Source organism: Trachurus japonicus, chromosome 3, assembly GCF_045865225.1.
Source record: "Trachurus japonicus isolate A0001 chromosome 3, Traja_1.0".
NCBI lineage: Eukaryota > Metazoa > Chordata > Actinopteri > Carangiformes > Carangidae > Trachurus > Trachurus japonicus.
In genome coordinates this window covers 13,283,768-13,294,689 of record NC_140909.1, presented here as the reverse complement: position 1 = coordinate 13,294,689, position 10,922 = coordinate 13,283,768, and the positions used below count along the sequence as shown (strand labels likewise).

General features: G+C 42.7%; 1 pseudogene; it reads left to right on the top strand.

Moving 5' to 3' along the window:
* The first annotated feature begins 4,218 nt into the window (after nucleotides 1–4,218).
* On the top strand, nucleotides 4,219–5,645 carry LOC146989713 (uncharacterized; annotated as a pseudogene).
* Nucleotides 5,646–10,922: the final 5,277 nt, after the last annotated feature.

The window sequence follows — 10,922 nt, the reverse complement described above, 5'->3', positions numbered from 1 at the left end:
GAAATTAGAAAGGAATTGCAAGTGAAAGTGAACTTGAACTGCAACATTCCATCACTGCAAATTGCATTAATTAATTAATTTATAATTAAGGCATTGTTTCTTTAAATGCAAAAAATAATATTAATGGTAAAAAAAAAAAAACTAAAAGTAAACTTCAAACTCTCTCAAATCAAGTCTGCCGCAGCTAAAGCTCCCTCCCTCCCTCTTGAGGGAGGAAATGTGTAGAAACGGAGCCCATGGTAAATAAAGTGACGGTGAATGTGTGGAGCGGTTCCTGTGACGAGTCCGGCCCGGTCACGTCGCCTATCTCCAGAGTCCGGGCGTCATGTGTTATGATCCGACGGGCATAAAGTGGAGGAGAAAAGTCGCACTGTGAAAACACGGAGCTGCTCGTGTCCTTTATTCTGCGGTAACACCTATCATATGTTGGCTCACCTACGGCTTGAAGAACATGCGGTTCCTGTAGATGTCTGTGTGTGTGTCAGCTCTGCACCGCTGCCACACACAGACACACACACACAGCGTTGGAGCGCTCAAGTGAAACAATAACCTGCAGATCACCTGAGCTGACGTGATCTCCGCTCGTAGTTTGGTTTGGTTTTTAATCATATCAAACACAGCAATAGCTACATTGCACAGTTACAAAGAGGAAGAAAAACTCTGCTCGTAGTTACTGAGGTGCTTCATCACGCACGAGACTACCGGGGGAAAAAATCGATCTCATGCCCTGTGAATCAATATTACAAAATTTAAATGAAATTGATTCAAAATCGATTAAATCGATTTTTTTACCCAGCCCTAGTTAAGACGCACAGTGGGCTCAAATTCAATTTTCTTTTCTGAATACCTTTAATTAGGGCTGGGTACCAAACTTCCATTCTTTTATGGCACTGAAATGCTTCGGTAGTACCAAGTATTAAAATATGCCTAGTTTTTCGGTGCCAAGTTTCGGTACCCAGAGGTTAATCACGTGATCAAGATCTGATAATGCTGCCGGTGATTGGCTGTAACATTACACGTCATTGCAGCATGCAGGAAAAATACATACGTGGTTGCCAGAAAAATTTTGTGGTTACACCCACAGATGGGGTTCACATGTATCTATGTTGTGATTGTGAACTGGAGTTGTGTATGTCGTTGAACCGGGTAAAAAATGTCACCGAGGTCAAAAGCGGTTGTTCTGCAACACTGCTTATGGGGATCTAATCAAACTTCAAACTATAATCTATAAGTGCTAACAGTGTTCTCATTCATACAGGTGTGCGGAAATGATTGGACAAGTTGTCGATCTCTTGAAAGAGAGCCTAGCTGCTAAGCTGAGAACAGCAAAGCACCTTGCAGTTCTCATCGATGGAGACACTGACATATCAAACACAGAGTGCGAGATTGTCTACGTGTGCCCGGTGGAGGGTGGGAAGCCAGTCACTCTCCTCGTTGGACAACAGACCCTTGAACACTCCCATGCCATTGGTAGGTGGTCACTGTCTAGCAGCTAGATAGTAACCTTTATTTTTGTATAGTTTCATAAATGCATAATTGAGACACTATCTTGTTTGTTTTAAGGCTACAAAAGTCTTATTGTTTTTGTGTTGTCCTTCAAGGTGTTCTGGATGCAACCAAGGCTGCATTCAATGCAGTTTGCCCAGAGGACGATGGAGGGTCATGGATGAAGAAGCTGATCAGCTTCGGGGCAAATGGTGCCTCAGTGAATATGGGCCACCGTGGAGGAGTGATTGCTCCCCTGCGAAGAGAGGCAGGGGAGTATATTAACGCTATCCACTGCATGCCACACAGGTTTGTTGGTAGCAGACATACATGCACATTTGTCACATGCGTGTGCACACACAACCTAAATTATTTGTCAGTCACACACAAACAGGCACACAGACACACCAACTACTTGTGTAACAGAGAGGGGAAGAAGAAGAAGGTGGATAGTTTTTTTTTTACTATATTTTGGCTTTCACAGACTAGAGCTGGCAATCCTAACCCTCCAGAAGAAAGAACCAATGGTGTGCCAGGTCTACGATCTTCTGCATCTCGTGTGGAAGACCTACCACTTCAGCGGAAAGTCCAAGAGAGAGCTCCATCAACTAGGGAAAGAGCTTGGTGTTGATGTCTGCACACCGTCTATCGTCAAAGGGACACGCTGGATCCCCCATGTCCACTTTCCCAATGGCCACAATATACATACCCCTCATCAATTTTTCACCCTCCCTCCATTGGACCGTAAAAAGTAATATCAGAATCCTGAACAAAATCATAAAAGAAAAAGTAAACTGTATTCCCCGTGGGCAAAGTGTTCCTGCGACATGGAGCAGACAAGGACCTCGCCACAGACCATGTCCAGTACTCCATTGTCCTGCAGCACATGGAGCGCCTGGCTGTTGCAGGTACAGTGGAGGTTCAAGGACGGGCAAAGAAGGTCAGTTTTACACTATACATTAAGTTAAAAAAAAAAATAGGCTCAAGTCAAACACAACTACATTCAAGAAGCTCTTAATCAACTCCAAAACACCAACTATTACCGTCCCCTCACCAAACCATTGGTCCCGCAGACCACAGCAAAAGTTCGGGACTTACTGGATCAGTTAAAAAGGCAGGGACATCTTACTGCAAAACAACTCCTCTACCTGAAAGGTCTGGATCCCCCTGTTATGCCCAGCTCATTGGAGAGCATAACAACAGAGGGAGGACCACACGATTGCCAGGTAAAGTAACAATAAATTTATTAAAGGTCAAACAAAAAGACCAACTTCATGTGTAAAACAGAAAGGAACCCAAAATAACCAAACAAACACAACCAAAACCAAACAATGGCTGGGGGAGAGTGCTGCACAGCACCAGCCTTCCAGGAGGGAGAGAGGACGCCATCTTGGAAACACCAGGCTTATACCCCCAATTCCAATCCGTTCCCTAAAGACTCAAGCCCTGAACCCTCACTGACTAAAGTGACGTCAGCTGTAAGTGACAGAGTGTGAGAGTGTGTGAGGGTCCAGATGCTGTAAATATGAATGGAACAGCACTTACCCACTCTCACGACACGTTACCTTGACAACAAAATGTTTTTAACTCCACCCTTGGACCGATAAATTTACTGTACTTTCAATACGCACAAGGTGTGCGAGGGAGGCGAGGAGCGAGGAGACTCAAAACAAAATGTTCCTGGATCAGATCTGATCAAATCATCATCAATAATCACAAACTGCACGTTAACACTGACAGTAAACTGCTTCTTTTCTTTTTATTTATTGCTTTTTTTTTGGCTCCTGTCCATTAACAATAAAGAGACTGGCGGAGCTCTCTCTGTCCACGTGTGTTAATTTCTTTTTTTTTTTAACACTTGCGTTCCGACGGCATCCCATGTGTTATGGTTTGACTTCACAACGCTATGAACTGTGGGTAATTCCCCTACCCAAAGTCAGCATCGGTGCTGACTTACGGTAAGGGGGCAGTAAGGGCTCATTCACTGACTCACTGACTTGATGATCTGACAATGGAACAGCCCTCACACACTCACGGACTTCCCGTGAACGCGCCTCTAAGTCAGTGAGTCCGTGAGGGGTCGGATTGGAATTGGGCGATACTGTCAGGCACCAGGTGGAGTGAATCCCCCAACGAGGTGGGAGGGACCAGCCTGAAAGGGAGGAGCACAAGCAGGGCAAGCAGCAGTATGCAAGAGCCCGAGGGCCATCACACCCCTCGGAAGAGATATCCGGGCCGCCCAATCGTATCCGACTGTGGGAGCGAGTCATATGGTTCGGCTGAACTGATTGACCACTACCTCAACCCCCTATCACACTCACACCCTAGCTACATAAAGGACACTAACCATTTTGTGGCTACAGTTAGGTCCTTCTCTCTGCCACCGGATTGTTTTCTTTTCACTATGGACGTAGAGAGTCTCTACACGAATATAGACACAAACATGGGAATGACGGCAGACACCCAGACCCCACCCGTCCGGACAAGATCCTTTTGGAACTTCTTCACATCAACTTGACTTCCAACGACTTCGAGTTCAACGGCGCCACCTACCTCCAGACCAAGGGTACCGCAATGGGGAAAAGATTTTCCCCAGCTTATGCGGACATCTGTATGGCCAGCTGGGAAAAGGCAGCCCTTCAAAAATGCACAAAACAACCTCTCATCTACCTCCAATATCTTGATGATCTGTTGATCTGGGGGGTTTGGCATGGTATGCAGTAGAGAAGGGAAATGTCTATAGAGAATTGCAAGACGTCAGATGTGGCTGTGACCGCGGATCGGTGAACCAGTGTGGCACAAGACCAATATTTGACCGTTTCAGTCCACTTCGTGAGAGAGGGTACCATGAATGAGAAAATCCTGCATACCAGGGCAGTCTACACATCACAGACAAGGAATGTAATAGCTGAGGAGATAGGGGATATTCAATATAAAGGAAAAAGTTGTTGCGATCACTGTAGACAATGCAGCCAATATGGATGTAGCAGTAAAAAAGATGAGCATTAGAAAAATTGTCTGCTTTGCTCATACTCTAAACATTGCTGCTCAAAAGTTATACACTATACCTGCTTACAGTATACCTAATTGGGCATGGGATGCAAGCTTGGGCCTGATCAGCCTGTAGCTGACTGTCTCTGGTGAGGATGTATAGTGTTAAAGGGCAAAACACCCCATGAGCTAGAGGAATACTACTGATGATGTGTCATGATCATGATGTGATCAATTTACCATCCACCATTCACTGACAAGTCCACCAGTTCTTTTTGTATTCTCGCACAGGAGATCAACATCTCATCCTGTGTTTTTTGAATCTGCCATCTCAAAGTGGGCAGGAAGAATCAGAGCTATGGTGGTGTGGTTAAAGCGGTGCAGCTTGGCTAAACCTGTCCTTAAAGATTAGCAGCGTCTTCTTGGTAATGTAAATCAAAATAGACTAAACTTAGTGCAAAATTCCATGGCTAAGATCAGATCAGATTACTTCATTTGTATCAGCAGGTAAATTTGGTTTGTAGTGAGTCATTCATACAAGACAATACAAAAACAGATAGAAATTTTAGATTGGAAGAACATGTGGAACAGCCTGTTCCTGATGGTGGAGCGATTTCTGAAGCAGTTTCCTGCCAGGACAGGTATTGTAGATAAGGATGGACACTGATATTACGTTATTCCTTTATCAGTGTGAACTGATGTGCTGGGCTGTGGTCTAGCAAATAAAACAATGTGTACATTTTTTTCAGACTGGAGAGACTTTCTGATGAGGATTGTAGAAAAGCAGAACAGTTGGACAGAGTAATGAAGGTACTCTATAATTCAACCATCTGCATCTCTGCTGAAAGGAGTCCAACTTTGGGCCAGATTCTGCCCGTCTTGGGGAAACTCCAGCACCACTTCACAGTTACTGAATCGGGACTCTACACAGACCATCAAGGACAAGATCTGGGGTGACCGCTCAAAGCAATACTAAGTATGTAGCATAATCCTGTAGATTTCTCAGTTTTTTTCATTAGGTATACTCAGAGATTTGACTACTATACTATGTTTTTGTCTTGCAGGATGAGAGCATCAGGCAGTACTTGAAGGAGAGCACAGCCTTAGACCCAAGATTCAAGACAAAAGTGACCAATGAAGTGTGGACCATTATTCCGTTTCCAGAATAAGCCAAAGCTCTCTGCCCTTGAGGAGCTATTTGCCGATGAAGACATGGCAGTTGTAATAAGACAATAGAACACTTTTAGCACCACAGAGAAGGTCCAGGAAGAGATCAGACATGAAAACGGGTCATGGGTGAAAAAGGTGAGAAGGATACGACCCCTCTAGGCGGGTCTGGGGGCATGCTCCCCCATAAGAAAATTTTGAATATTTCATATTTGAAAGCACCAATCTGATCCATTTTGAGAAGGAATTCATCAACACAAACGTTCATTTTACTCAAATACACCTATTGTTTCCCATACGTAGACCAATGTGTGGTGCAGCGCCACAGAATCAAGACCAAGCCACAAATAGACTCTGCTTTTTTTTTTTTTCATCAACGCAATATCGTTCCGTTAATTCATTTCCGCATAGCGTTCTTTATGGAGGTTATTTTCTATCATAAATCAAGAGCATATTATGTTGATTTGAGAGCATTACTTTTTGATTTGACGTTCAGAAAACTCTGCTCTCATATTCAAATTTACTCTGCTCGCGCTCAAACTATGTGCTCGATGTTTAAACCTGTGCTCTCGGATTCAAAGTTGCCCTGCTCGTGCTCAAACTTTGCTTTCGCATTCAAGTTTGCCCTGCTCGTGCTCAAACTGTGTGCTCGCACTTGGTCACAGCTGCCTGCGCAGAGTGTTTCCTCTTGCGGAGGAAAGTCCTGCTCTCGGATCTCTGCTCTGCTCACGGAGTTTCTGTCAACTGTCAACCAATAGAAGACCGGCTACTGTTGACCAATCAGATCATCCCTACTTCTATGCTTCTTTGTGGGTGCGTTCACTGTAATTCAAGGAGCGTCACATACGGGCGGGCACTCTTTCTACCGGGTTTATCTATTTCCGCCCCACAGGCTGTTAAATGTGGCGGCTCCCTTTATGTTTTGACAACTTTTGGAATAAAATATCAGTTAATTAATACACGAGCGCCCGTGCTTTTCATTACAATAGGTAGCTATATAAACATAAACTAGCAGTAGTAGCGGATGGGTGCCTTATGTATGTTTTTTTTTTTTTTATCCACGTTCATCGGTATATATGTTTTATAGTCTAAATGCCAAGAGTCACTTGTAAGTGCTGTGATGGTACAGTGGTTAAGGTAGATGACAGTAGCTCTTTTTGTTGATCATGGGACCGCTGGTTCGAATCCCGGCCCTGCTGGCACCCTCATGTTATGCAATTTGATTTTTATGATTTTTTTTTTTTCATTGAAACGCTTAACAAGAGATGGTGGTTACCATGTGTGATTAAAAACATGATGAAATGAAAATTAAAAAAATATGCCATGATGATAATAATTTTGGTGCGTGACACCCGGGGGTCAAAGCCAGGGGGCGCACTACTTTGGATCAGTGCAACGCAAGTGTGTGTTTTGAAAGCGAGGCTGATTTATGCATGGCCACATTAGGCTTAGCATTAGCTTCCCTGACACTACAAATTGTAGCCTATATTGAAACGATATGGAAGCATAGACTGTAAAAAGATGAAAGAGGTACAATATAGTAGGTATCTGGCAACATGAAACAATAAACTTACTTGAGTACTTCGGTCGGCCATGGTGACTGTCTCCCCGCTCACTCAGTCTCTTTCTTCTTGGGAAAGCACTGATTATTACTATTATCATCATGGCATATTTGGCATACCCACCATCTCTTGTTAAGCGTTTCAATGAAAAAAAAAAATCATAAAAATCAAATAGCATAACATGAGGGTGCCAGCAGGGCCGGGATTCGAACCAGCGGTCCCATGATCAACAAAAAGAGCTACTGTCATCTACCTTAACCACTGTTCCATCACAGCACTTACAAGTGACTCTTGGCATCTAGACTATAAAACATATATACCGATGAACGTGGATAAAAAAAAAAAAAACATACATAAGGCACCCATCCGCTACTACTGCTAGTTTATGTTTATATAGCTACCTATTGTAATGAAAAGCACGGGCGCTCGTGTATTAATTAACTGATATTTTATTCCAAAAGTTGTCAAAACATAAAGGGAGCCGCCACATTTAACAGCCTGTGGGGCGGAAATAGATAAACCCGGTAGAAAGAGTGCCCGCCCGTATGTGACGCTCCTTGAATTACAGTGAACGCACCCACAAAGAAGCATAGAAGTAGGGATGATCTGATTGGTCAACAGTAGCCGGTCTTCTATTGGTTGACAGTTGACAGAAACTCCGTGAGCAGAGCAGAGATCCGAGAGCAGGACTTTCCTCCGCGCAAGAGGAAACACTCTGCGCAGGCAGCTGTGACCAAGTGCGAGCACACAGTTTGAGCACGAGCAGGGCAAACTTGAATGCGAAAGCAAAGTTTGAGCACGAGCAGGGCAACTTTGAATCCGAGAGCACAGGTTTAAACATCGAGCACATAGTTTGAGCGCGAGCAGAGTAAATTTGAATATGAGAGCAGAGTTTTCTGAACGTCAAATCAAAAAGTAATGCTCTCAAATCAACATAATATGCTCTTGATTTATGATAGAAAATAACCTCCATAGTTCTTTCTCTGTTCACTCACTCACAGAGAGAGAGAGAGAGAGAGAAGCGCGCATGCATGCTAGTAAAAACGAAACTTATCAACCAGCAGTGTTTGCATTAATTAAGGGCCCGTCTCTCTTTGGCGCGCTGGTGCACACAAACGCAGGCACATGGACAGGTCGCGCTGTAACCGCTCAAATTACAATGCGGCAACTTCACGCAGCGGCCTCACCGCTGCCGCCGCTCTGGACTGCACAGTACAATTCACAACCTAATCAGGTGCTCTCGCGCCTGTGGGTGTTTTCATCTTCTTCTTCTACTTTCTTTTCTCTTCTCAATTCAAGGCTCTCGTAATCTATACTTCCAAATCCCGATCACTTGCCACTTGACCCCCCCCCCTCAAAAATATTTTCTCATCGCAACTGCACGATTCACATAGGTCCTCTATTTTGGTTTCAAAACGGCGAATTTCGCCAAAAGGTGAGTGATTTGAGAGATACAGCGGGACGGAGGTCTGCCATCTACCCTAACCTCAGTGAATCCAGTGACCTAGTGGTGTAATGTGAGGGATACTATAATGCTATCAAACTTGGCAACCAGGTCCCTCTGTGTGCAAGCATCATCCACACCCTCAGAGCGTACTTTTTCTGCTGCTGGAGACACCAGGAGCGGGCTTGTCTGTGTCCTGAGAAAGCAGACATGTTGATTTTTCTGAAGAAAAACTGCTTAGTGAAAAGGTTCTCAGTATGTAGGACTGAGCATTAGATATTGACTAATGCTCTTGTTTGCAAGTGTTCTTTTGCACTGGAAATTGTTTGTTGTTTATTTTTTTCTGTAAGGAGTGGAAAAATACCAAAGCTGAAAAATAAAACTCAAGATTTTTTACTGTAATTGATATTACAAAATTGGTTTCGAAAAAAGTATCGTTCAGGAACCAGTATCGACATGAAGGTATTGGTATTGGTATTGAAAAATTTTGATTGATACCCAGCCCTACCTTTAACCACCAAAGTCAAAATCAATTCATCCATGAGTCAAAATGAATGTTTAGGTCAACTTGAAGAAGTTTCCTCAAGGCATTAGTGAAATTTCACATCCACAAGGGATGGATGGATGGATGCCCTGTGAACATTACGCCTGCAGTCCTGGCAAAAAAAAAAACACTCATTGGGCTTATTAATCCTGATTAGTTATTGTGTATGCTAAAGAATCCTTAAGATAACACTTTACTTTTCTTTCCAGTAGATAAGCAGCACTTAGACTGCCACAAGGGCTAATCATCGCATTGTTCCTGATGAATAGCCAGCCAAAATGATTATGCACTCGACAAAAACTCTTAATTAGCAAAGTCTCTTCCTCAATCAAGTATCTAAATTACATTTGTACAGTTCAGTGATTACTGACCAAAAGAAGTATTCGTGAGCTGTGAAGAATATGCCGGCCCATAAATGGTCCCATCGAATGGGTGACCACTCACTGAATGAATCATGTCCTAATAATTAAATTGTATGGCGTACTGAGAGTGTTAACTTTAGTGGATGCACATTGAGCGGTTCTGACTTTTCAATAGGCTTTTAAAGAAATTAAGTGATGGGCTTGGACAAAAATTTCTCTTTTCTGGGTCATTGATTGTTCTCTTTTTTTGGCTCCTCCAGACCCATTTTGTTCCTCTACTTAAGATTTCCATTGAGAGACTCTTTCCTTATCCCTATAACCTTAGACAAGTTAAGGCAATGAAAAGATGCATGAGGTTGAGCTGTCACAGTTGTTATTTCTGTATGGGTTTCATTATTTACCTAGAACTTTTATCTTTCTTGATATCTTACTTCATACTTGGAAAAAAAAATCACTCACCTACTGTAACTGTTGGAGAAAAGATAGCCATGGTAAATTTAAGTAGTTTTCTCTGAGTAGGTTTCGCCATCTTCCACTATTTGTACGCAGAAGAGAGAGCCACTAAACAAACACAAACAAGGAGGCCAACACTGTCTATAGCTCATGAGTAGATGTTTCAATGTCTACTCATGACAAACTCTATGTTCATTTGCGCACAAAATATCATAATTATTAAGTGTTAAAATCTACACAGTCTACATGGATACAACAAACACAAATATGTTATATGGACTTATTAATATTGAGTATATGTCTAAATCTCTCAGGACAACAATATTGAGCATCGTAATACGTACAGATTTTCACACTTAATTTTTTTTTGAATGATATTTTTGTAAAGGGAAATCACTAGTATCCTCTCCGTCTCTTGTGTTTAACCTAAGTGATGTTTCATGCTGTCCCAGGGCGAAATACCTACACAAATATGCAAACATTGATAATGTGCTCAATAAAGCAGAACCAGTAGGCTACTTTAAATCTAATTATCCAAGCCAGTCAAAAAAAGTCCTGATAAATATGATGCAATATCAACATTTGTTAAAGACATTGAAGATGTCAAAACAGAAAAATTTGTCACAGTATAGACAGATTTTTCTTTCTATTACAAATCATTTGGTGAAATCAGTTAGCATCCAGATATAAATCAAATGACTGCTGAACAGCCTGGAGGATGTTTGTGATTTGAGGGCCATAACAGCATCTTCTCCCTGTTCAAGCAGCAGCACTCCATTTGTTCAAGTCAACTAAGAAACCTGTCAGTGTGTTATGATATAAGGCCAATAATCACCACCGATCAGCAGCACCCACATTCCCTCCCTTTTGTAGCTAGTCCTCTCCTTTCTCCCTATACCATTTCTTTGATGTCA